Consider the following 26,057-nt stretch of genomic DNA (forward strand, 5'->3'; position numbering starts at 1 on the left):
TGTGATTTGTGGTAGCCTTTACGCATGGACTCAAGAATGCAACATCTCAGGATGGTTGTGGTTAAACGGAGATTGCCGCTTTCTCACATGAAAAACATGTCTCAATCAAACACAGGCAATGAAAGAGATGCAGTAAAGTTTCAATAGGTTTTTATTAACAATACGGCAATCTACGATAAATTGCATGGGCTGCAATGATTAGGATAATGAATAATGCAGAGAACAGAATGGTAAAAACAAGAGTCATGAATACAAAGCCCCCACCATCTTGCAATAACATAAAATTTCATGAGATATGAAATATCTCATAATACCCTAACATGATGAACCTAACCCCTAACCTAAAGAGAGCTAGGTGTGTTAAACCTAACCTGGCAGTACCATGTCCATGAGAAGAGACCCCCAACCCTCGTTACCTTGGAATGAGGTCTCTAGATCAGACTCCGTGAGGACACGAAGACTGTGTCAGCGTCAAGGTGACCTGTAGCATGGATAGCGTTGATGGCATCTGGTAGCAATCCCTCTAACTATCTGTCTGTCAAAGGTGCATTTATACAGATCTGATTGGACCCCTAACATAGGTCTGTTCACAAACAGTAGATAAGAAGACATGCTTGGGGTTGCAATTACATAAACAATTCCCCTTAAAAGCACAAAGGGGGAAGTACCTAATGTGAATACCTATATCTTATCTATCTTTGGCGCTGGCAGTGACGCCTTAGCAGAGTGGTACTGATACCGTGAAACTAAAGCATTGTCCTAACAATAAACAATGCAGCCATCTTTGAAAGATATGCATAAATAATTGCACTAAAACAGAGCAAGCTAAGTAGGGGACAAGTCACTGGGTGATGGGGGCACAGGCCTGCAAGCCAGAAGACTAAGCTAACTCCTGCTTCCCATTGAAACAAAATAGGATTCACTATACCTTCCCAATTGCCGGAACAAGTATGACGCCATAGAACGATGCCATGGATGGCGAATGAATCCAAGCTAAAAATGCTCTGAACTAAAACCAAGCTAAAATCAGTAACAAAGTAGCTAAAAATCGTATTTAAGAAAATGTTAAAAAAATAGCTAAACATAGGAAGAGACACAATGTCGACCATGACAAGTACAGCAGGCCAAAGTAAAAGGCAATAGATGCAAACTTTGACTTTGGTAAGATAAGCCAATCATCAAATTTATTTAACAGCAGTCATGATCATGAAGAACATCTTCAAAGCCATAATCACCTGCAAAAGTGGGTAAAACAGGACTGTAACTAACAACCCTCAGTTGCAGACAGCCTGGCTGTTAGCTATGTACAGAAAATGTATCAGACACACTTACCTATGACCCATCCTCTGTCCCCTTGTAGTTGTCCCATCATGTGTGGCACACTGCTGCTCCTCAGCACAAAGGAATCATGGACTGATCCAGGGAACATGGGATTCACATGTGAGATGTACTGGTCTGCAGTACACACCAATTGAATGTTCATAGAGTGAAAGTTCTTCCTGTTTCTGTACAACTGTTCACTTACTCCCTGGGGGATGAGAGCTATGTGGGTGCCTTCGATGGCACCTATCACATGAGGGATGTTGGCAAAGGCATAAAAGTTTGACTTGATGGCAGGGAGTTCAGCACTTTGGGGAAACCTCACATATGACCACAGGTGTCGTACAAATGCATTCATGAATCTGGACAGTATGAGGCAAAACATTGGCTGTGAAACACCAGCACCCATGCCCACTGTCACCTGAAATGAGCCCGTGGCCTGGAAATGGAGTGCAGAGAACACTTGCACTTCAGTAGGGATGGCATGCTGATTCCGATTAGCTGGTCTCAGTGCTGGATCCAGTAATGCACTAAGTTCATAAATAGTAGCATGAGTGAGTCTGTAATTGATAATGATGTTACGCTCCACCATGGTCTCCAAATCAACAAGCGGTCTGTACACCGATGGGGCCCTCCCGCGACACATGGGTCTGTACCTAGGAGGAGTGGAGAAGAAATGTGAGGGACACACATTCATCTGCTCAACATGTTGAGTATTCAGCACTGCTGGCAAACAAGTCGATGACACATATGCATTGTAGGATGTTAAACTGGAGTGACATGTCCTCATTGATACATCTGGGCTATTGTGGTGAGTAAATGTTTTTTTGTCCATGTTTTTGGGGGATGGGGTCCATAGGGCCTGCATGGGGCCAATGAGAAATTAATAACTGTGTAGTAGTGTGCAAAATGTCTGCCACCAGTAATCCAGACATGTAGCAGGTGAAGTGATCTCATACCACTAGTGGTTGTCGTAATGGCGTAAGGTGGTGTTCACCGCCGTGCAAACATTCATTGGTTAACATGGTTGTCAATGGGGAATATGGGCCTATCATGATCGTCGCCGGCGGTGACGGTGCACAGCGCCGTGGAGCGTACGCTATCTCGTCACCCCAACTTCACTTGACTCCCGGATTACGTGCATGCAAGTACTCCACTGAGTGTACTGCTGTGTCCTGACTCTGGTCCTGGAAATGGCTTGAGTGACAGGGGAATGGGCCCGACCTTCACCCCTGAGGAACTGGAGAAGCTGGTGGATGGGGTCCTACCCCTGTACGCCAAGCTATATGGTCGACCAGAGGTACGGGTGAGTAGGCGGATTGGGGGGAATGAATGTGTGTAATGGTGTTAGATGGCTGTAAAAATGTGTGCATGATTTGACACCGTACAGCCGTGGAATGCATGACATACTGCGTGTGTGAGGTGCTGTGATGCTGTTGAAGTGTCAGTCCTATAGAGGACGCATAGCCAGCTTTATCAAACGGGCATTGTCTGACCGCTGTGTTACTTTTCTGTGTGTCCCCTACAGGTCAGTGCCCATCAGAAGAGGGGATTATGGCAGGCCATCGCCAGGGAGGGGCGGACCCTGGGGGCCTACCACCGGCGGAGCACCCACTGCAGGAAGTAGTGGAAGGACCTGCAGCGCTGGGCCAGGAAGACCTGCGAGGCCCAGCTGGGGAAGTCCTCCCAACGAGGAAGGGGTGCCTGTCAGGCCCTGACCCCCGTAATGCACCGCATTCTGGCGGTGGTGAATCCAGGCTTGGATGGGAGCTTGAAGGATGCACATCAGACACAAGGGGGTGAGTACAGAGACGACTATACCTCCTTGATGGATGTCTGAGGGTGCTGTAGAATGTATGCTGTCTAGTGGCAGGGACTCTGATAGATGTCATTTAGTATATTGGCCCCCATGGGCAGTTGGATGATAAGGGACAGGTCTGCAGTTCTTCAGGTCCTTCTGTGATGTTGGAGATGGATGTATACCAGAGTTGTGGCCACTAGTCAGGAGCACAGCCATGAGTATAGTTGTAGCTGCTGCATGGTGGTATATTTGCTGGGTGGGAGTATGTACAAACCAGTTATGTACATCCATTCAGCTATTTACAAATGTCTCTCCTGTTTTGTCTCCCCACCACTGTTCTATTGTGTTGTCTGTGTACATCCGCATCATCTGGTGAGGAAGCGTTGGCACCGGCGAATGGGGATGCAGCGGCCCACTGTTCCAAAGAAACAGAGTTGAGCGACACCAGGGGGACCAGTGGGTTGGAGGGCGAGGGGAGTACCATGGGGGAGGCAACTACCACTGGAGGTAGTGATTCTGACACCTCCTCTGATGGGAGCTCCCTGGTGGTGGCAGACCCTAGTGGGCCCACCCAATCATTGTCATCTTCCACCACCCCCATTCCACCACCACCCTCTCAGTTGCTCCCCACCCAGTTGCCTATGCCCGCTCACCCAGAAGGGTGGGCTTCTCCTTCGCCCCAGGCATCTCATCCCCTGCCCTAGTCAGCCCTGCTGCCCTCATGGAGGAGGCTATTGACCTCCTGAGGACCATCTCTGTAGGGCAGACAACCATCGGCAATGCCATCCAGGGTCTAGAATCACAGGTGCAGTAGACCAATGCCTACCTGGATGGCATTCTTGGTGCTGTGTCTGGCCTACAGAGATCTTTTCGGGCTCTAGCCTCCTCTTTGATGGCAGCCAGTGTCCTTGGTCTTTCCATCCGCCCTTCAACCACCTCTATCCCTTCCAGCACCCTACTCCCTTCACCCGTACCAAGCACACATTCTGACAGCCATGCACACACCTCAACACACAAGAAGCACACAGAGAAACACAAGCACTACACTTTCCATCACAGGCATACACACAGCCAACATACAAAGGCACACACAACATCTACTTCCCCAAGTGTGTCCACCTATTCCGCCTCTCTGTCTGTCACCTCTACATGCACACTCACAGGCACTGCACCTTCATTCACTCTTTCTGGTCCCATTCTTGCAGTCGCCACAACATCAGATATCCAGTCATGCACCCCAGACACAACACCTGCACTCACCACAACATCTCTGAGTTCCACTTGCAGCACACTCACCAAACTTGCAGACACCCAGACAACATCCATTCACACTGGCAGCCTGTCTTGTCCCACTGTGTCCATCCCCCTCCTCCCAAGACACTTAAAGTTTCCCAGACATCCACCCAACACACACCCACCACACCTCAGCATATTGTACATTCACCTGCATCAACGTCACGCACACCTACACCTGTTACGACCACTCCCTCTACCTCCACTCCCACACCTTCCTCCAGGTCCACCCCGATTGCCCCTAAGAAACTTTTCCTATCTCATGTAGACCTTTTTGAACCCACCGGCCCACCCGGTCTCGTCCCTAAATGTGCCCACCTCCTTGCCCTGTTCACTCCTCCCACGTCCAAATCCGGCCCTATCCGCCCTTCACATTCCCATGCACCTTCCCCTGTGAGCAAGAGACCCCGTGCTGGCCCAGGTACATCTGCCGCACCCCAGTCCAAGGCCGATCCCCCACCTTCCAAGACAAAACCCAAACCCCCTCCACCTCCCAAACGTAAGCCCAAGCCCCTCCCTGACATAAGTGCCCACCCCGCCACTCACCTGCCTCATTGATGCCCCTTTATGGTGGAGTACCATGTGCACATGTGGGAGTCAAATTCAGGCCATTTGGGCCCATCAGCCTTTTAGCTATGGACTGGCCATTGGCCTAATGTGGACATTCTGTTCCTCCTGGGGCTTTAATAAAGTTTGTGTGGCCAGTGTTGGTGTTGGCACACACTGGATCCGTGGTTCCTTGTCTCATTGTGGGAGGTGTTGTGAAGATGTGTGTACTTTGGGCAGGTTTAATTTGCCTTGTGTCCGGAAAGTACCTCTTGCTCTGGGCTGTATGGCTTGTGCTGTTGTGAGGGGTTGTGAGTGTGTTGCGGGGTGGGTGGAGTGGGTGGGTATGTAACTGTGCACTTTCTTCCCTTGTTTAGTAGGTTGCAGTACTTACAGTCGTCGTCTTCATTGGTGGTCTCGGTCATGGAGGTATATGGCAAGGAGCAGGACTGGCATGATTTGAAACTCTCTCTCCATGTCTGCTTTGGCGTGTTGTGTGAGCCTCCGGTGAGTGTTTCCTTTTATTTGGTTAATTTCTGCCTTGCTTTGTGTGGTGGTGGTTCCCGCCCCGGAACTGACGGTGGTCTAGTTCTTCATTATATTGTAGGCGGGTGGGGCCTTTCCATCGGCCTGTGGGTGGCCTCTTCCGTCGTTGTTGACACTCCTCTGCTGGCGGGAGTGGTTTTCAGGCTACCTGTTTTTCATGTGCTTCATTATTTGGCAGCCCGACCGCCTGACTGTTGGTGGTAGTTACCGCCACTGCCGACGGTGCGGTCTTTCCCACCGTGTTTATAATCTGGGCCATAATAATCTCTGGAGTGAGTGAATATGAGACACCCCCACTAGAGGAGAGGAGAAGAAAGGTAGAAACCATTGACCATGAATAGGAAGGTACTTCAGAAGAGGAAAACATAACCGACAAAATCGGACCATCTGAATAACTCCCTGCACTCTCCCAACATCTTGCCCAGGAGTTTAGGAATTAATGGTATTGGGGAAAAAGCATTTGGAAGAGATCTTGGACAAGGTATCAATAAGACATTCACCCACTCAGGCCTCCACCTGAGGACCCCTGTCACAAAATCGAGAAACCTGAGCATTGTGACAGGAAGGAAATAGATCCAGAGCCTGTTTACAAAACCTCAGCACACATTTGGAAAAAAACATTTTTGGTTTTGAACAGCTCCTTGGATGAAGGAAACACCCTGCTTAGGGAATCTGCCAGCACATTGTCTACCCCTTTGATGTGCAGAGCTCAAAAGGACACCAGGTGGCATTCTGCCCAAAGGACCAATTGAGCTGCAGCCAGGTTCAAGGACTTTGACCTGGAACCCTCATGGCTGTTGAGGTATGCCATGGCCACCATACTGTACGTCTGGACCACCAGATTGCAACACCTTAAAATCTGTTGGGAACCCAAGAGTGCCTGAACCACAGACCTGAGTTCCCTCCATTTGGAGGAGTGTCTGCTGTTGGAAAAGGACAACCTGACTAGAAGAGACTGTCACTACAGTGTAGCCTATCAAGCAAATGAGCTGGCATCCGTTGTCAGTACTTTTGCGAGGTCTAGTTGAAGAAATAATCCTTTTTGAAAGACAAGAGGAACTCATCCACCACAGAATCTCCTGCTGAATGTCTTGAGTTATTGGGATTGAAGTCCTCTGAAGCTGGGCTCCACCAGGCATTCAGATGATTTCAAAAGGGGAGAAGATGGAACCGGGCCCAAGGGACCGTGAATACAGCCGCTGCCAGGTGTCTGACAAGCCTCAACCAATGCCTTAACAGAAGATACTAGTTGATGAACATCTGGAGAGCCAGGGACCACAATGCTATCACCCTGGACTCTGGAAAAAAGACCCTGTTGAGATGGGCCCGGAACCTGCCTCCAATGAAGGTAAAATCCTGCTATGGCTCCATCTTTGCACTTCACTACATTGAGGAGGCAGCCATGGCTGTAGACACAGTAGCAAATTACTCTAAGCTCCTGACATAGCTGGGATCGGGATGTAGCATTGAGGGGTTAGTCATCCAGATATGGGCAGATGTGAATTCCCTGCAAGTGAAACAATGCAATCAAGAGAGCCACCACTTTTGTAAATACATGAGGATCCATTTCGAGGCTGAACGGCAGGACTTGAAACTGAAATTGTTGGCTCTGAATACAAAAACGCTGGAACATCTGGTCGAGTGGATAAATTGGCATATGATAGTAAGCATCCTGGAGATGCAGAGTACATATGAAATGGTCTTCAATTACCAGAGGAAATATCTGCTGCAAAGTGTCCATCTTGAAGGGTAGTGTCACCACAAACCTCTTTAAAGACTTTAGGTTCATCAAAAACTCACTCATTGATTTCCCCACCAGAAGAGAAGAGTCACAAACTTGATCCTGTAGCCCTCCTTGATAGTGTGCCGAGCCCATTTATCAGAAATAGATGCCTCCCATGCCACCTGGAAATAGAGAAGTCTGCCTTCAACCGCAAACTTTGAAGGAGTGTCCATTTGGTCAGGAATGATTAGTGGAAGACTTTGCCTTTTTCTACCCCTCCTTCTTAGGATAGAATATTCTTTGAAGAGTACATTGTTGCTGCTGTTGATGCTGAGAAGGTTGATGAAAAACTGGCTGTTTTTTGCAAATCCAATATATCAGCACCAGACTGCTTCAAGGACAAAGAGTGCTTTTCCTTTTAGAAAAATGTATAGAGCTTCTCCTATAATTCTGAGGCAAACAGCTCTGACCCCTAAACAGATAACCTTAAAGCAGAGGACGTTTGGACAGTATCAGTGCACCAATCTTTCAAGACCAGATTACACCTTGCTGCTTTACAAGTCAAAGCCCAAGCCCGAACCACATCAAAAACAATGTTTAACATTAAATCCACCTGCTTTTCAATTTGATCTAGCAAAGAGGAACATTCAGAGGAGTCCTCCACTACATTAAACAGTTTCATTATATCCGACAACAAAGACTGGGAAACATAATAAGCATAAATTCCAGGTCTCAAAGCCAAATGAGAACCAGAAGAAACCTTTCTGAGGGCAGAGTCCACCTTCTTTTCAGTCATGTCCTTGATAATACCATCCTCTGTCAAGGAGGTCCTACCCACCAGACTCACAACAAAAGAGTCAATGGAAATGGAATCTAGTAATTTCACTTGCAAATCTTTAAGAGGATATGATTTTGTCATAAATGGGCCAAAATGATTTTATCCAAGTCCTTCCATTCCCTCTTAAGTACTGTAAAATGAAGGGATGCACCAGAAAATCCAACTCTGATGCACTCTGGAATTGGTGCAATAATCCAGAAAAAGAGGTTTCTGGCATTTATCTATCTATCTACCTATCTATCTATCTGTCTATCTATCTATCTATCTATCCCAGTGTGGGAGTCAACAGTTCTCTTCTCTCCAACCTGCAGTTAGCATGGGTGGAGAATTGCTGTACTGCTGTACTCCACTCCTCCCTGATGCAGGCATGGGAAGCAGATGTTGTCACAGAGCAATGCTCCCAAGCCTCTAGCCCTCCCTGGGAGCATGCAGATTCAGGAACAGGGTGAGACACCATTGATATTAGTCCCTCGGACATAGAGGGTCTCTACAGACAACTATAGATTTAGAGTGCAAGAGCACTTGGTTCTTCCTTAATGTCAATCCCCGGGACAAAAGGGGCCCCTGAGGACAACTTACATAAAATGAGGAGCTATATGCACACCTGAGGCAATTTTCAATCAAGCTTTAGCATACCCCTGGGAGTTTGAGAAATACTAAGAGGAGGGCCCAACACATGACCAACCTTTGTCAGTCCTGGGCCTCTGGAGGGGAACTAACATATGAGGTATTCTTGGTCCCTCTTAGGATGATTGTATTGCTTTTTTGGCTTGTTTTGCTCCTGGTGGTAGGCTCTAGCCATAGGAGTATCCTCTTCAGGCCTCTTGGTTGCTGACATGTTTATGCTTCTTGGAGCTGATTTATTTCACTGCTCTCCCTCCAACTTTCTGGCTCCTCGGTTTTTAACAAAAACATAGCACTGATACTGTAATGCTATCTGTCACTGCTGACTTAAGAATGGATCTCAACGCTGGTCGTCCTTAGGCACTGGTCCTGCTTGATTTATCCATAGCTTTTGACACTGTGCCATGTTCAGGCTGGCCTCTTTTCTGGACAATACAATGCAAGAAGTAAAGCTGTCACTAATTCGGGCTGACTTGATTAGAGTGGGCTATGGAGTACCACAGGTCTCAGCCTTGTCACCACTTCTTTATTCACCCTTTAATAAACGAATTAATACATTTGGGATGCCAATTTGTTTGCTGTGCGGACAATTCTCAAATTCCATTTTCTTTAGTCACTCATGTTCCTATACAGGAAGATTTTCTGAAAATAATGCATTTTATCAGCAGATGGATGGAAAAAATAATTTAAACTTGAATGCAGATAAAACAAAGGAGTAGTCGTGAGTAAAAATGTGGATTTTTGGTCAAATCAATACTAGCCCATAGAAATGGAAGAGATTCCTTCATTCAAACCATCTGCTAAAAGCTTTGGCATTCTGGTGGATCTCCAGCTTTCGTTGAAGCGTCAAATCAATGTGATGTGTCTAAATGTATGTTTATACTCATGACTGCGAGGAAACTGAAGTCTTTTCTTTTACCAGAGGATTTTAAGATGATCCTTGCAGCAGTAATTGGAGCAAGGCACGACTATGTCAGCAGTATAAATCTTGGGCTTCCGAAATACGATATCGCTGGACCACAGAAGATTAAAAATGTGGCAGCAAGATCACCCTTCAATGCTCCTGATAGAACTCGCATTACGCCACCGGTTCACTGAATATCCACCAAAGAGAGCATGCAATTTAAAATCCGTAGTTGGTTTTCATTTTCGTCTTTTTGTTTATGCAAAGAAGCTACAAAAAAGGAGATGTTACGTTGGTATTACATACGTTATCACACTTTCAAGCAAAGATGCCTGGGTAGAAAGAGAAAATAAACAGGGTCAACAGAAATTACAGGGTCAATCATAGAAATTACCATCAGGCTACATTAGAATTTATGAGTTAGCAAAAATATGTATAGATTTAAACGATATAGTATAATCACACAATGAAGGGCTTAAATGGCATTGCTTATCAGTTAGATTCACTCTAATAAAGAAATATCCCAGATTTTGTTTTAACCCTTGTCTTGCTGGAATGGCTTTAACAATAGCCGGCTCTAGCCTCCTAATACCTGAAAACTCCTTCTTCCAGGCAGTTACCACATGGGGGTTAGGAAGGATCCGACCAAAGACGAGCAACACAAAGTCTACCTGAAATTTATGCCAGCATATTTATGTAGAATTAATGTTAAAGTTCCTAATACAAACAATTCTGGAGTTGGGAGCACGCTGAACTGAATGACTTGAAATATTGCCAAATACCATTGCCCAGTATGGAGCTAAATAGGTATAGGTGGCAAAGATGTGAGCTGTATCCGCCTCATACTCACTGCATTGAAAACGTGTGGAGATGGGACAGCAGCCCCGCTTACATGATCTTGTAGGCATTTAACAGGGATCTTGAATATACTTTTAAGATGTAGTTTCAATCTAGATGCATTAGCACAGTTATTTTTAGATGAATCGATTCAACAATCTGTAAGGAATCGGCCTATCAAGACCGTTGTCGAGGTCTTCTCTGCGCTGATATGTGGAAGTTATCTGGTCAGCCTTTACTTAGAATTTGCCTATCCAGTCCTTTTGTCTGTAAATATGAAGCAGTTATATGTAAGATATTTTCGAAAAGCGCTCCAAGCCCATGGATTTATTTTAAAAGAAATACCTTATTTTTTATATGTAAACACCCCAGTGACCGGAATGCAAACTGAGAAACAAGACTGGCAAAATGACAGAACTGCTGATGTTTTGGTTATCAAAGCTCTTCATAGGTTGGCCCCAGAATTCATACCAAACATACGTCTATATACCTTCCGCAAAGAACATTGTGCTCAGCCACAGCAAACCTACTGTCTGCCGAAATTTCGAAAGGTGAAATTTGGAGGCCAGAGTTTTACTGTGTTGGCTCTCTTTGAATAGCATTCCCTTCCTTGGACACATGGTCACTTAACTATCTAACCACCTTTAGAATGGTTCAGAAAACTTATTTTTTTTAATAGTGCTTTGTTTTGTTAGCACTCAGCTCTGTAAGCGTAGTTATCATTAAAAGTGAAGCAACACATGCTTGACGCACTGCAGTTAGACTGTGAATGTCCACTCTCATTCTAACGATTGCACAGGTCATCACCACAGGCTAACCGTGTGCAGATACTGGACTGAGTGAGACAGTATTCTCATTCATCCAGCCTCGGCACGTATGCACATGCATAACTGGACGTGTTCATTTGCAAACCATCCATATCCTCTTACTACAGCTGCACAGCAGCAGACATTGGGGGTCATTATGATCCCGGCGGTCAGTGTAATAGTGAAGGTATTACCTCCAACAGGCTGGCGGTACATATCTCCACTATTATGACATTGGCAGTTTGGCCAAAGCCAAACCACCGAGTTAACACACCAACTGCCACGACGGTAATGACCGCTGGGCGGGAGATTAGAGCCTCCAGCCCGGCGGGCGTCACTAGTCCGCCCATGGCATTTTAACCCCGTCCACTGCCATGGTTTCTGTGGTTTCTGTACCACCAGGGAAACCATGGTGGTAGGCACTATCAGTGCCAGGGAATTCTTTCCCTGGCACTGATAGGGGTCTCCCCCACCCCCCCCAGCAAAACACTGCTAGGCCGTATCATGGAACATGATACGGTACCTTACTGCCGTCTGCTGCCATAAGCGTAGCCGGAATTCCACCAGCCTTCTGGGGGAATTCCAGCTATGGTCATAATGCCATGGATGGTTGGTAGCCACGGCGACGGTATGTTGGCAGCCGCAGCCGTGGCAGTAGGCGGCATTTGCCGCCAATCTTATAATGAGGGCCATTGTTGTAAAAGGCAGACATTGGTGGCAGGCACTTCAGCTGCACAGCAGCAGACATTGTTTTAAAAGGTGGGCATTGGTGGCAAGCACTCAGTCTATTTTAAAAGAGCAGGTATACAGTGAATGGCACTCCATGAGATTCATTAATGTCAGAGGTTCAAAAGAAGGGTAGTCCTAAAAGCAAAAAGAACAGGTGGTGTGTGTAAGTAGGTTTCTTTGCAGCTCGTTTGGAAGGCTTTTTGAGCTGAAGGTAGGGTCACCAGAAGTCCCGGGTTTCCCAGGACAATTCCAGTTTGTAGAGGACTGCCCCAGTGCCCGACCTTTCTCTTAATCTTAAATAAATGTCCTGGTGTTTAGATCAAAGATCAGATCATCTAGGGAAGCATAAGTTAAAGATATGCTCTCCTTTAACAGACCCCTACAAAGTATGAAATAATTAAAGTAATTTATCTGTTTCTGTCAGGCAAAAACGTCCCCTGTCTGCTCCCAGCAGAGAGAGGGAGTGGGGAGCAGAGAGAAGTGGGTGGGGGCGGGTTAAGAGTACAGGGTGGGAGGTCAAGCCATAGCTATATATATATATATATATATATATATATATATACATATATATATATATATATATATAATAAGGTATATATACACACACACACACGTATAGGCACACATTCACAAAGCTACGCAAAAAACAGGACAGGCCAGATATAAAAGTGAAAGTAAAGTCTTTAGTCCTTCTTTTATGTTTGACCTGTCCCGGTTTTCTCTCCTCAAAATCTGGTCACCCTAGTTGAAGGCCTCATTTATCTCCTAAAATGGATTCCATAGTACAAATCAGTGTTAGTACTGGGACCAAGTGTTGCACTTTATCAGTCAACTGAATCACAAGTCTTCTGCAGATGCCATGACTGCCCACTCACTTCCCACACTAAGGCAAAATTCTATGCAGGGAATAACATCCAGGATTGGCAGATGTCTCAGAAGGGAATGGGGTTCGGAAGTGAGAGGAGAGAGAGATCATATGATGAGGCGGTTCTTGAACATGCATGTAATTGCCTAGTCAGGTGCGCGAAGCATCGTCCTTCAGACTGTCTATGCTCCTTGTTGAGAGGCAAGGCTCCTTGAGTTTAGTGCATGTTAAATACATGCGAACATAAGTTAGTTACATTTTCAATCTTAGCACAAACTAATTCCAAAAACATAATATTGCTCTAAATCCTAACATTCGTGCCACAGGATCACAATGTTTTACGTCTCCTTCAGACTTTCAAAAAAGGTCTTCGGAGTCAAAAAACAAACATATAGCACTCAAGGTTAATCACAATTGTCTTTAGGTCCGCAGGGCTCTCGTCAGACCAAAATGCAATGCCTCAAGAGAATCGTTCAAAAGTAGAAATTAAAAGTTCAAACGAATAGTTCATCCAAAGATGCTAGTGCTCTAAGCTCTTTCATTCTTTTGCCACAGAGAGAAGCATCGCCTTTCCTGGGGTGTCTGACTCTCTCAATCTCTCTTTTACTAGTTCCTGGCGTTGGAAGAAACGCAGAGGTAAGTTGCGAAAATCTAACAGTTTCGCCGGGAGTAAAGTTTGTTGAGTGGTCACGAGTTCCAGTAGAGTGACTGGAACAGGAAAGGGGTGCAGAGATCTGCACTCCTACCAGTAGAAGCCAAGCTAAGGACTTGTGACTCGAGGTTCTATACCCTGCCCATCGCGAATATGGCTGCGGTCATGGATTATAGCCGAAGTTTTACATATTCCCGCCAGACTCGGCCTTTGGGAAGGACTCAGAACTGAAGTCTGGTCCCAGGCCCACCAGCTGCACTGTAAGCCAATGGGAGGCCTATCTAATGACAGACTAAGGGCTGGATCGGGGAAGGGCAAAAAAGATATATGATCATGACACGCAGAGTAGTTCAAATTACAAATAGTACAGGATTGTGCCCTTAGCACCAAACAACTTAAAAAAGGTACCACACACCCACAAACACAAACACTGCAAGAATACTCTTCGTGACAAGAGATCAAAAGCCTTCAAGTGAGAGAACAAAGCCTTTAAAATTGTAAAACTTCCTCTTTCTGGCAAACCTGCCTATGTACCTCATGACATACCTCTCACCAGCATGCATCATATCATGATTATGATATGATACACCTTTATTGCACAATTAATACAAATTGTTGCAGTCAACAATATACATAAATGGTCAAGGGATTTCTATCTCACACAGAGTAAAAACGATGGCCCTAGCCAAGGTATAGGAAGCCCACTTGAAATGATGTCTGTTTCATCAGGGGTGATAATTACTTGAAAACTGCCTCTTGCATTCTGTGCTGTCCGTAATGTTCTGCATCTAGGCTGAGCGAGAGATTACTGAAAAGGAAGTTGTTTAGACATAAGATGAATATCTCCCTCAGCTTCCAAAATTTAACAACGCATGCTTTAACAAGGGTTTTGCTTTTAATATTCATTTTGCTACACGTGCCATGTGCTGAAATGTCAGTCCTTTGAGGCAAAATAGGATATCTTGTCTGCATGATCGGATGTTGTTTGCATTGAACATGTTTTTGAGGTACAGTTTGCACCAGGGTGACAGTGCAGGGCATATGCATAGAAGGTGTTGAAAGTCTTCCTGATGGTATGCACATAGCCTGCATTTTCCATTTTGTGAGGGTTTGCGCCTTCTTGGGACCATGTCCAGTGAGGGGAGTTGACCCAACCTGGCGTGCAGCACCTTTATTTTCAGGAATTTATTTAGTGTTTCTCCCAGGTATGCCTGAGCTGTCTGTGTCTTGTACGTGTAGTCAGCCATGAGTGGGATCGTGACCTGAACTTGTCTTTGTCCTTGCTCCACTATAGCTGTTTGATTTGCTTATTTATTAACTTTTTAAAAGTTTTATGCGGTAAGGACTTTTGCCACAGCTCTTCTGCTTGAAGTTGCTTGATTGCTAAGGCAATTTTGTCAGACCATAAATTTGAGTCATCCGGCGAGGTCAGGCCTGATTCCTCTTCCTCCCCCATTAGTGCATTTAGTGTGTTTGGGGGCATTTGTCTTAATAGAGAGGCATATTTAAGGATAGCTCCGTTCTGTACCAGGGCTTGGTCTTGTGGCCCGAATTCCAGTCTGATTTGTGCTGGTGGGGAGCTGTGTGGTACGCTGAAGAGAAGTCAGAAAACTTTACTCTGAGTGATGTTCAAGAAATCATTAAACTTGCCGGAATAACTTTCTAACCCGTATTTCAAAGCCAGAACTTTGCTCTGATCACCGTGAGGAACAGCCTCCAGGTTGGACTTTGCAGATTCGTGGATAGTTTTTGAAGGGCTGCAAGTTGTGATGCCATGCTGGCTTTCAGGGTGTTTTTAATGCAGGCGGTGAGACCACCTTTCCTGCAAGCAGACTCCCAAATATTTGTAGCTACTGCTTCTGCCCACAAGCTGGTTTCCACAGAGCCACTGCTTTTTCTTTACTATGCGCTTGCTGAAGATAACTACCTTGGTTTTCTCCAGGTTTAACAGCAACATGTTGGATTTGTAATACTGATACAGGATGTTTAGCAGTTTTTGCATCCCTGTGCCTGATAGGTTCAAGAGGACGATGTCATATGCATAAAGAAGTGCTGTTAGACATTGGTAGTCTAATTTGGGGGGAAGGGAACTGGCAGAGTTCAGATGTGCACACAGGTCTGCAAGATATAGATTGAATAACATCGGGCTATGGTGCAACCTTGCTTTACTCCTCTTCCTATTGCAATTTTTGCCGAGACTCTTCCATTGCTGCCAACTTTTACCCTGGCCCAGTTCAATATTAGGATCCACTAATTGTTTTCCACAATCTGTGCCATTCCACAGAGTTAAAGGCTTTAGAATGGTCCGCAAAGCAGGTGTACAGGGCAATTTTCTTTTTGGTATACTTTTCTACCAGCAGTGCTAGTTCTACCAAGTTGTCAGTGGTGCTTCATGAGGGATGTAAACCTGTAATGTTCAGTGGGATTAGGTTCAGGCTAGTAGCCCAGTCTTTTATTTCCACTAGCAGGCACTCAACAAATATTTTTGCATCAGTCTTGAGGAGGACGATCAAGCGATAGCTGTTGGGGTTCCCATACGGTCCTTTGTTGTAAATTGGGTGGAGAATCGCCCTTCTCCAGGAATCAGGGATTTTATTTACTGTGAAGCAAGAAGTGAACAGATTAGTAAATTGGTTGGACCAAAATTACAGATCGTGTTTTAAGACCCCCGTGAGGTGGCCATTTGGGCCGTGGTCCCCATTGGTTCTGCAGTGCCTAAGGTGTCCTTCAATCTTTTGTACTTCGAAGGATAAGTGATTTGGCTCGTAATTTAGGCATGTGTACTTCCTGAGAGTTGTATATATCGGAGATGTACTTGATCCACTTTGCTTCAGGCATGGTGTTGCTTAAGGTCCCTGCTGCTCATGCTCCAGTTGGTTGACGATGGACCTAAGGGGGCGGCTGGCATGCCTTAACGACTTTGATTCATTCCTGGTCTTGGTGTGCCTGCTTTGCTTCCCAGACTGCCTTCTTGTATTTCTTTCTTAAAACTTGGAAGTTACCGTGTTGTCTGGTGACATGTGTTGTTTCTTTAGATCTCTTCAGCTTTATTGAGCTGTTGCCTTTGTTGCTTTAGAGATTTTGTGAACCATTGTTTATTTATTCCGTGTGGGTCCAAGCCTGTGCAATTGTAAGGGAGCTAGCTGGTTCCTTAGTGAGGTTAGCATTGCTTCCTATCTGATGATTATGCCCGGCTGGGTTCCTGGGTTCGATAATAAGCTCGATTTCCAAACCTCATACTTCCCCATGCACAGGTTTGACCATGTTATTCGGTGGGGATGGCTACCTGGATCCTGTGCCCCTATGTTGTGCATTTGTGCCATGTAATAGTTTTTGTTCATGATTTCCATGACTTGCGGGTGATGATCACTTCTGCATCTTACTTCTATGCTAATAACTTGACTGTATTTGAAGAATGTTATGGATGTAAATGGGTAATCCAGGGCGCTAACGGATTTCTTTGATATGTGCGTTCGGTTCATTGGGCTGTCTGTGAGGAAACAACCTTTCAAGGCCCTTAGTCCTAAAGCCTCCACGGCTCTCACTATTGGGTGATCGCATTTGTCCATTCCATGTCACTGAAGCATGATACTTGCTGTGGAATGCCCAGGTGTTGATCTAAGTCTCCCTATTTGGCACTTCTGTACCCATGGTTGTCTATATTTAGGTTGAAATCGCCTGTGATTAGCCAGGATGCATTTCCGTCCAAGGCATTTAGAGATTGCAGTTCGTTTTCCGTAGTGTCTAATAACTGCAGTTTGTGGGCCGCATTGGAGTTGATATAAATAATATGACCGAAGTTGATACCTAGTCCAGAAGCCAGTTTTCAGTGATGACGGCTAACATGTGGGCTGGAAGCTGGTTGATTTTCCTTGCCTTTAAAGATTTACTTGTGGTTATGTAGGTGGAAAGGCCTCCCTTGGGGTGTCCCTTGCTCTGTGCTTTTGTTGCTGGGCTAAAGAATTCTTGGAATCTGGATTTTCATCAACACACCAAGATTCTTGTAGACAGATTATATCAAAGCTTCTCAAAAGGGAATCCAGGTTTGGATCATGAGTTCTTTTGGTTGGCCCTGCCATGTTCCAAGATATTATTGTTTCGACCGTGATCCAGAGCTTGAAATATTTTTTTTACGTTCCTGGGTCTCCACACCTCTCTTGGGGAGCAGGGGTGAGTCAGGGTTGAGAGAATAATCTATTCCAACTAGTTTCCTCTTTCTGCAGGACTAGTTGTATTACTTGGTGTTCTTGCATGATAGAGATTATTATATCTCTTGGTCTGAGTGTGAAGGGGGCAGAACGCCCTTGACGTGTTGTATGATTGATCTCTGAGTGACATTTCTGGGGTTTGCTGTCAGTGTTCTGTCGCATTTTCTCCTGGTACTATGCAGGATGAGGAATGCCGGGTACTTTACCTTGTTCACTTCTTTAAGCTCTATACCCGAAAGTTCAAACACCTCTGATTTTGATAGTATCAGTTGCACTTTTTTGGCGCTGCCAAGGCAGGCTTCCATGCCTTAACAGGCTTCCGTGCACTGATTTGTGCTGCTCTTACTTGGTGCTAGAAAGGTTATGTACTCAAGATCTTTGTTGTTTAATTGTTTTAGCCCTGGGATGGCACTGCAGATTCTCAAGAGGTTACCTCTATTTAGGATGCCCCAAGGACCCTGAGAGTTATACATGGGATGAAAGATAAGGGTATGAGTGCCCTTATCCTTTGAGTTCAGCAGAGGATTTGGTGCAGTTATGTGGGGCTTTGTGAAGTGCAGCGCTGATGTAATTTCAACATCTGTTATTATTATTTGCTCTGCCTCAGTGGGTGCTTGCTCTATGCAGTTTGAATTAAACAAGCAGACTATGGCCTTTGTGATGGGTCCCGGTTGTCCCTTTGCGGAACGATTGTTCAATTAATCTCTTGTCTTTTCATGGACTGCTCCTGGGTGGGTGACCTGGTTGGAAATTGCATATTTATCAGGTTGGGTGCAGTTCATGTGAAGCTCCATCAGATTAGATGATGTGGGGTGTGCCCCTTCGGAGGTGGTGGGGCCCTTGTTCCCCTCTGGCTCAACCCGGTGGATGAGATCTGAAAGAAAGAGCTGGAGGGTGCCAACTGCTGGAGGGTGTTTGACCAGGGGCAGTTTATTTGATGTTTATTGGGCCTGTCCGGTGCTGCTGCTTTACCAGGAACTCCTTGGTTCATGGTTGCAACAGAGATGGCTCCTTCTTCTATCTGCTACCTTTGAGGATAGTTGCCACTCTTTGTCTTTATCTGTCATTTGGGAGGGTGGCGAGCATTTTATCAATTCCTCTTTGATGCTTGACTCTTTTTCCGAGTTTCCTCCCAATGGGTTATTGCATCGGTTTCTGTGTGCAGGCTGGGTTTTGATTTCCTGACTATTAATGGTTTATTGTGCATTTTCCTTAGCCATTTCTTGTTTTTCCTGGACAGAACTGGAGGAAAGGAGCCTTCTTCTTGGGTGTGTGCTTTTTCTGGACTTTCCGTTATTGCTCCCAACATCTGTTCCTGGCATGCTTCAGGCTGTGTTGTGGCGTTAGGGACTCCCTTTTGAGGTATGTTTATTGTTCCTGGGGTTGGTTGATCATGTGTCCGTAGCCTACCATTTCTTCATTGTTCGGCTTGTTGTTTTAAGTCTACTACTTTTGTTGACATGCTTGATGGCGATTCTTGCAGTTTATTCAAGACTGGGCTGTGGTGGCTATGATGGACCTGGGTGGGTAGCTCCTTGTCAGCCTCCACTTGTGCTTGAGCTCTTTTGATTAGCGAATTTAATCATCTGTCCAGCTTATTGTCAATGGCCATAGTTGTGGTAACCAAGCTCTGCAAGATTTGAATTTGAATGGCTAGTTTGTCTGTATTGAAAATAGTAGTGTTTGTTATGGCTGTGAGCGTTTTGTTTAAAGCATTGCATCCTGTCAGAAGAGGATCAGAGTTGTTGTGTCCCTGATTTTGTGTAGTTTCTGATGTGAACAGCGAGTTTGTGAAGGATTGGCTGATGGTCCTGTTTGTGATCCCCTTCGTCTATGTCAGTGTTGAAGACCTCCTCTAACTCCTCCTGTGTTAGAGAGGCCTCTGTGGGGTGGATGGGCAAATTTGACCTTGGGCTTGATCATTTTGAGGCCAGCTGTTACCAGCTACCTTTTTGAATTTCCTCAATGCAATGCTCTTTGATGGGTACGTTGTCAGTAACTATGGTTCTGTTTATTACCACTATGGAGGAAGATAGAGCAATTGGCTGCTTTAGTGGCTGGAGAGTAAACCCAGTTTTGTTGTGTGAGGGATGCAAGCGGGATGGGGAGTTTGGAAGTGAAAGTTCAGGCATTGATTCTTGAGCTGTATTGTTTGGAGGGAAGCAGCTACCCCAGGTGATTGCACTGTCACTGAAGGATCTCCATCCAGGATGGGATCCCGTGGTTGAGTCGCCGTGGACGATTTTGTGGCTGGTATGTTTCTCCAGTGACATAAAGTACTCAGGGATCCCTTTGGGTCCACACTTCACCCTCTGGGTTCCCCTTTGTGTCTTCTCCTGGGTTCCAGGGGAACCGTCCTTTGGGGCCATTGAGGCCATTGCCCCCTTCGGTGACACCTGTGGTGTAAGTTGGGGCTTTGTGGCTTGCTTGGTTTTCCCCCTTTTGCCCCTCTGCTGTTTGTTGGGGGCGGCCTTTTCTCTCCTCATAAAATTTTGCATTCTGTCATGTGCCATTACAAGGAGGGAGCTCTCTCCACACTTTCTTTTGGTCCCCCTTGAGGATTTTGAAGTCTGCAGGTGCTCCTCCTTCTCCTCTTGTAATCGTGGGGTGAGTGTGAGAGTGTGATGGGAGATGGGAGGTTGGAGTCCCCTGGAGTTCCCCTGACTTGCAGTCCCCAGCAGTTGGGGTCAAGCGAGTGGGTCGCACCAGAAGCCTGCAAGCTGCGCCCAGCCCTGGCTGGGCCACTTCCAGGAGGAAACAGGGCGCGCACTTGGCGACAGCCACTTATGACTGCCGCGCTCGCACTTTGCTAAGCTTGGTCATGGACCCACACATGTGCTTGCTATCTCCTGCTGCTGTGTCACTGCTGTAGGTACCTGCTGTAGCTGTATCAGGGAGCCTGATCCTTGCAGCTGTGGGCTTGTCTGTGGTTGTGGGCCCACCCAGGAGTGGCCAGAGACCTCCTAGGACAACCTGTGTTCAACACTGTGTTATAGCCGTCCTGGAGGCTGCCAGAATATCAGCGTCAATCAGCTTGAGTCTGCTTGAGTTGGCTTGAGCTTAAGTCAGCACCTTGTGCAGCGGCCTTGCACTGGCCTTTCGCTGGCTTTATGGTGGTCTTCCACTGGACTTCTACTGGCCTTATGTCGGGGCACCAACCGCCAGTTGATGAGTTGCTGCTGCTTCTGATGGAGACTGGGAGGTCAGTCCGAACCCCCCCATGAGAGCCTGTGGTGTACCGCTGAAGTCAGGCTGGGTGGTTGGGCTGGTAGGTTAGGTGGACAGGTAGGACTGGGCAGCTGTTACAGTGAGTATGCCACAGAGCAGATTAGAAGACCCCTGCAATCAGCCACCCACAGTCTGTAGCTGCCTGCGGTTAGCCACAGCCGTGGTGATGACCTGTGGTCGCAACTTTTGGCTGCCTGAGGTCTTGTGCACCTCCGTTCAGAGTGTTGGCGTGGCATTGTAACTTGCAGTCTTGTGAGCTTTCTAGATCACCACTTGACTGTACACAATGGCAGACTGGATTTCGCCTGCTCCGGGCCCCTTCGTGTAGCATTCGGTGCTGTGGTGGTGCAGCATTTGGCCCCATCTGCTTTGGCGTTCAGCGTTCCGTCTGCTGAACCTTATCGCGCGGCTGCTGATTAGACCGCAGGCTACCCGCTGCTCTCGGCGGCTCACATATAGCCATCAGTTGTCAGGGATGTTGTAGTCCCAGTTGTTCGCCCACAACTATCACGGAGTGAGTGTCTAGCCGGACTGTACTTGTGCCCAGGAGTTCTGCGTCCAACTGGCGAAGAGCCTCTGAAGGGGACCTCGGCTCTCCTGCAGCTCAGCTGCACTCTTGTTGGTCCTACGGGCTGTAATTAGGCTAAAGCATTCTCGCACTGCAGCTCGTGCCACTGGTCACGCTCTCCGGAAAATGCCTCTAAGACAGTTGTGGCTAGTGACTTCGAAAAGTGGCAGGGCAGGAGGGAATAGAATAAAAATAAAAAATAAATACACATTTTTTTTTTAAACTTACATTGACGTGGCACTGCTCTCCACCGCTCTCTGCTGCACTGCAGGCTCCCAGCCTGCTCTGCAGCCAGTCATGACGCTGCTCAAAGCAGCGTTATGATTGGCTGGAGTGCCCTGGCTGGGCGCTCCAACATAGACTGGGAGCCTGGGCTGGCTCTTTCCAACTCGGCAACAAAGTGCTGAGTTGGAGAGAATCTTTGTGCGCATGTGTGTTTGGCTGGCCCGAGATGGCTGGCCAAACATGCTTGCACACTGAGGGGAGTGCTCTGTGCACTCCCCTCACACTCACCACCATCATGGCCCTGCCCCGTTTGAGCATAAAATAATAATAAATGTGGTTTATTATCATTTTATTTTCAAAGGTTTTGCAGCTCCTGCTTCTGACGAGGGAGGTGATGTTCCTCCGCCCTAAGGGAGGAGCTGCTTTCCACTCCTCCTTGGTCTGCTTCCTCGCGGCCTTGCTGTCCAGCGTGAGGAACGGAGGTTGGGGGGGGTGGGGGAAAGTGATGGGACCACAATGGACCACTATCGGGTGGCAAGACGCAAGTGGGAAACACGGAGGATTACGTCCTCCCCTGGCAGCCTAAACTGTACATAACATATTTGTGTATAAAGGACGCGCGTGCCCTCGGGAGGACCTGGTAGCATATGCCTAACACGTATAATGCACTGAATGTGATTCTGTTCTCTAAAGCTAGACTCTAAGGAGGATGTAATTTGAGTCTTTGACTCAATAAAGCCCTCCTCACTCCCGTCACCCATTCCCTTTCCTCTGGACACCCTAACACCGTTTCTCACGGCCAAGCATAGCTAAGAATGCAGTTCCATTTGAATTTGTGTTTGGAATCTTCCATTACACCCACCATGACGCTACCAGGGTTACTCTCTTTAACATCTGGAGAACGTGACAACTTCTCTCCGTTTCGGTGGCTGAGTCCCTGATCAACACTGATAATGAGCATGCTGGACTACTGATTCAACACCGTCATTGGAACAGTCATATTTACTTTCCTCCGTCAGAAGAACAGAATCAAATTCGCCATCTTGAATCTCCGTCCCCGACCCGACCATGTGCCTTTCCAGACCATGATTCTCTCTGACATGAAGCCGGATGTTTGTCTACCATGAGCAGAACGCGATACAACATGCTCAAACAACACTAAATCTCAGCATTCAACCAACTCAGAAAATAAACATATCACTCACTTAGCCATCCCGCTCACTTGCGTTGGGAACATGTAGTCCATGGCGACCTAACACCCTTCTTACGCTACCACTGTGACAGTAAATATCTATGCATGCCTTTTGTACGTTCTGTACGCAATGTGTACCTGAAAGTATCACTCGCCAAACTCTATGAAATGTATTCTCTATTTTATGCACTGCCATCACAACACCATGACCCAGGTTAACTAACATTCACGCAATGCAACCCTGCATTGCAAACATGGGAAAACAAATTGCACAGCACCATATTTAGCAAAAGTTACTGCCACTAATCTCATCGGCCTCTTTACTAAAGCAATCTTAGGACGATAGTACGTGGTGTGGAATGCCTCACCGGTTTGGAACAGCATTCTAAGATCCTATCACACCTGCAATAATTCGTATGCGAACGTGCTAAAATGGGTAAATATTTAAGTCTACTCTGGAAATATCAGCTCTGGAAACATGGTTATTACCTGCAAGGACAAGGTTGAGCTGCGTGCGTACAAGCACTGGGCCAACCTAATAAAACTACCAGGGAATTAACAAGCAGCGTTCACATCCTGATACCATCGCCACTTAGCTGACAAGCGGACCGCAAACAACAACCGGCTCTAACTTGGCCGAAACCCACAGGAGTTGCTTTAGAATTTAAAATACACAGTCTGTTCTTCCCTACACTGCTTGCCCGACTGGGCGCGTGATAGCAGCACTTAGGCAGATCGTGCATTCTGTAGGGAATGTTTTGTTTTGCTATTGCACTCTGCAACACCACTAGGGGCCGAGCTTCAGTTGTTGCTGCAAGTACAGTGGCACCGGAGCCCAGAGGCCCGAGGGGCCCACTGAACCCCGAAAATTGCTGTACAGTTTAAATAGCGGCCGGAGGTCCAATGACACGCCAGCTACGCCAGGGCTAGTTGCGTCCCTGCTACCCAAATGTGCGTAACAAGACAAGGACATTCCTAACATTTCTAAGGGCTGGGTTCATATTTTGGATAGCATAGCCTTGACAGATGTATTTTTTTCTGAAAATACCGAAAGAGGTTATTACAATAAAAACAAAATTTAAACCTCATTAAAGAAAGAGCGCTACTGAATTTGTTCGGATAAAAACACTCCTGTGGTTGTGCACTAACAGGTAAGTGCATTTACTCCAGGTTTGCGGGTCAGAGGCTCTGCATCTGTGCGCGACGTGTGCTGAACGATGACTTCGGAGCAGATGCACAAATACTTAACCTAGGAGGAACTTGCCAAGTTATGAAAGGTACGCAAATATTTATTCCAATCGATTTATGTCTTTAGGACGTAGAAAATGCTTTAACAAAATGAAATATAGCTCACTAACGAGCACAAACACCGAGAACCCGAGCGTATAGTTTTTTTTTTTTTGTAATTGCGTATGTCCCAAGATATAGGTCCCTTAGCCAAATAACATAGCGAGGGTCTTATTTAGAGTTTGGAAGAGACGCCTTATGACAAGTGCCGCAGAATATAGGTCTTGAGCTAAGCCGTTTTGCAACAAAGATTCAGCATGCTGAATGTAGTGCACTATTTCGTGACATCGAACTGCCTCCCCTATATGCATTTATTATGTAGAATGTGGTACAGAAAGTTCCTAAAATAAAAGAATGACACTGGGATCACATAATCAGAATAAACAAGGTGTGTCTGCGTGTTTCGATGTCCCTGTGTGAGGGATGCGACTCAGTGGAAGCTAATCTAGCGTTGTTACAAGCCACGGCCTGATTCGACAGTAAGAATGAAGATATTGCGCAATATGAACACAAATATTCTGTGTGCCAAAAATCTCAGCAAGGTGTGCCTTCTTGAGTTTTCAACCTTGAACGAGAAACTGACCTTGAGTACCGGCACAATTTTGGACCTTAAAAAAATCTAGTTTTTTCATTTATTGACACTTCAGTTATGAGTATAATTATTTTCGATTTGACAGTAACTTTCACAAAGGCAATTAATGTAGCAGTCACTGCACACATTCTTTGGCACAACTGCCCACCCTGACGGTTTTGTCATCATTGCCATTTTTTGACAGATAATTCAATACCAGTAAAAGGAAATGTCGTTATTTTAAAAGTTATACATCTTCAGATAGAGGGCCCAATTGACACAGAAAAGCTTACACTGCTCCTTTATAGTTTCTACCGCACTTTGGTGCAGGTTTATGGACGGTTGTCAGACTTGCTGGTATTCACAAAACTTTCCCAAGTTACAGCTGGAAGCTCATCCAGCTTCAGTTCTCCAAGCGTGCTTCAGTAAAAGTTGTGTGAAGTCCAGTCTATTCCATGTGCGGGTGTAAATGTTTTAAATATCCAAAAACTGCCAACCAGGATCTGCCATTTGCACAGATGATCTTATTTTTGTGCTTCTGTGCTTAATGTAGGTGCACAATAGTTTTGGGAATTCGACCCCTAATGTTCTATTGAGAATTATTAGACAAAAAAGGGGATGTTCCTACTTCACAGATAATAACTCAGCACAAAGAGGTTCAATTCACAATGATATTTGGGAACGTTGTGAAACTACGTATATTGGAAAAGGTGTGCATGGTTATTTATTTTTGACATACAAAAGCCCCTTAGCAGTCCTTAAAAGAGGGAAGATATTGATAGTGTGAGCAAACCCTTTCCTCAACACAAGGGGTGTGCAACATTCACGTCACTTGCCTTATAATGCAAAATATGGGGAAAATTAAGGAACAGAGTGAGGTACTACATGAAATGAAACTCCATCTTTTAGCAGGATTGTAAGCGTAAAATGCATCCTTGCATCAGTTTTTGACATAAGGGCACATTTTGTGTTAAAAAATTGCACGGAAAACATAACCGCAGGAAACAGCAGACATTCGTATTCTGGTTGTTTGTGTTGCTCTTGTACTCCTGTGCTATAATTTTGCCACAAATGGTGGCGCAATTACTAAACGTGGCCCATTGTCGTAATGCAAAGGGGTTCTCACAACAATATCACGAAATTCCTGAAAATCCGTGCATTACGCCGACATAATTTACATTTCGCAGTAGGCTACTCTACACTCCAGTTACACACGGGAGTGTTTGATGGGGTTTCACACTCTAAACGCATACTCAAACATTTTGCATTAGTTTCGAGTGTGTAAATCAGTGGG

The 26,057-nt window shown here is 45.9% G+C and overlaps 1 protein-coding gene across 2 annotated transcripts in view; it reads right to left on the reverse strand.

Annotated features, from left to right (window-relative positions):
- RHCG (Rh family C glycoprotein) overlaps positions 1-26,057 on the reverse strand; it is a 384,997-nt gene that overhangs the window by 271,662 nt on the left and 87,278 nt on the right. The window lies entirely within an intron of this gene.

Source organism: Pleurodeles waltl, chromosome 3_1, assembly GCF_031143425.1.
Source record: "Pleurodeles waltl isolate 20211129_DDA chromosome 3_1, aPleWal1.hap1.20221129, whole genome shotgun sequence".
Lineage (NCBI taxonomy): Eukaryota > Metazoa > Chordata > Amphibia > Caudata > Salamandridae > Pleurodeles > Pleurodeles waltl.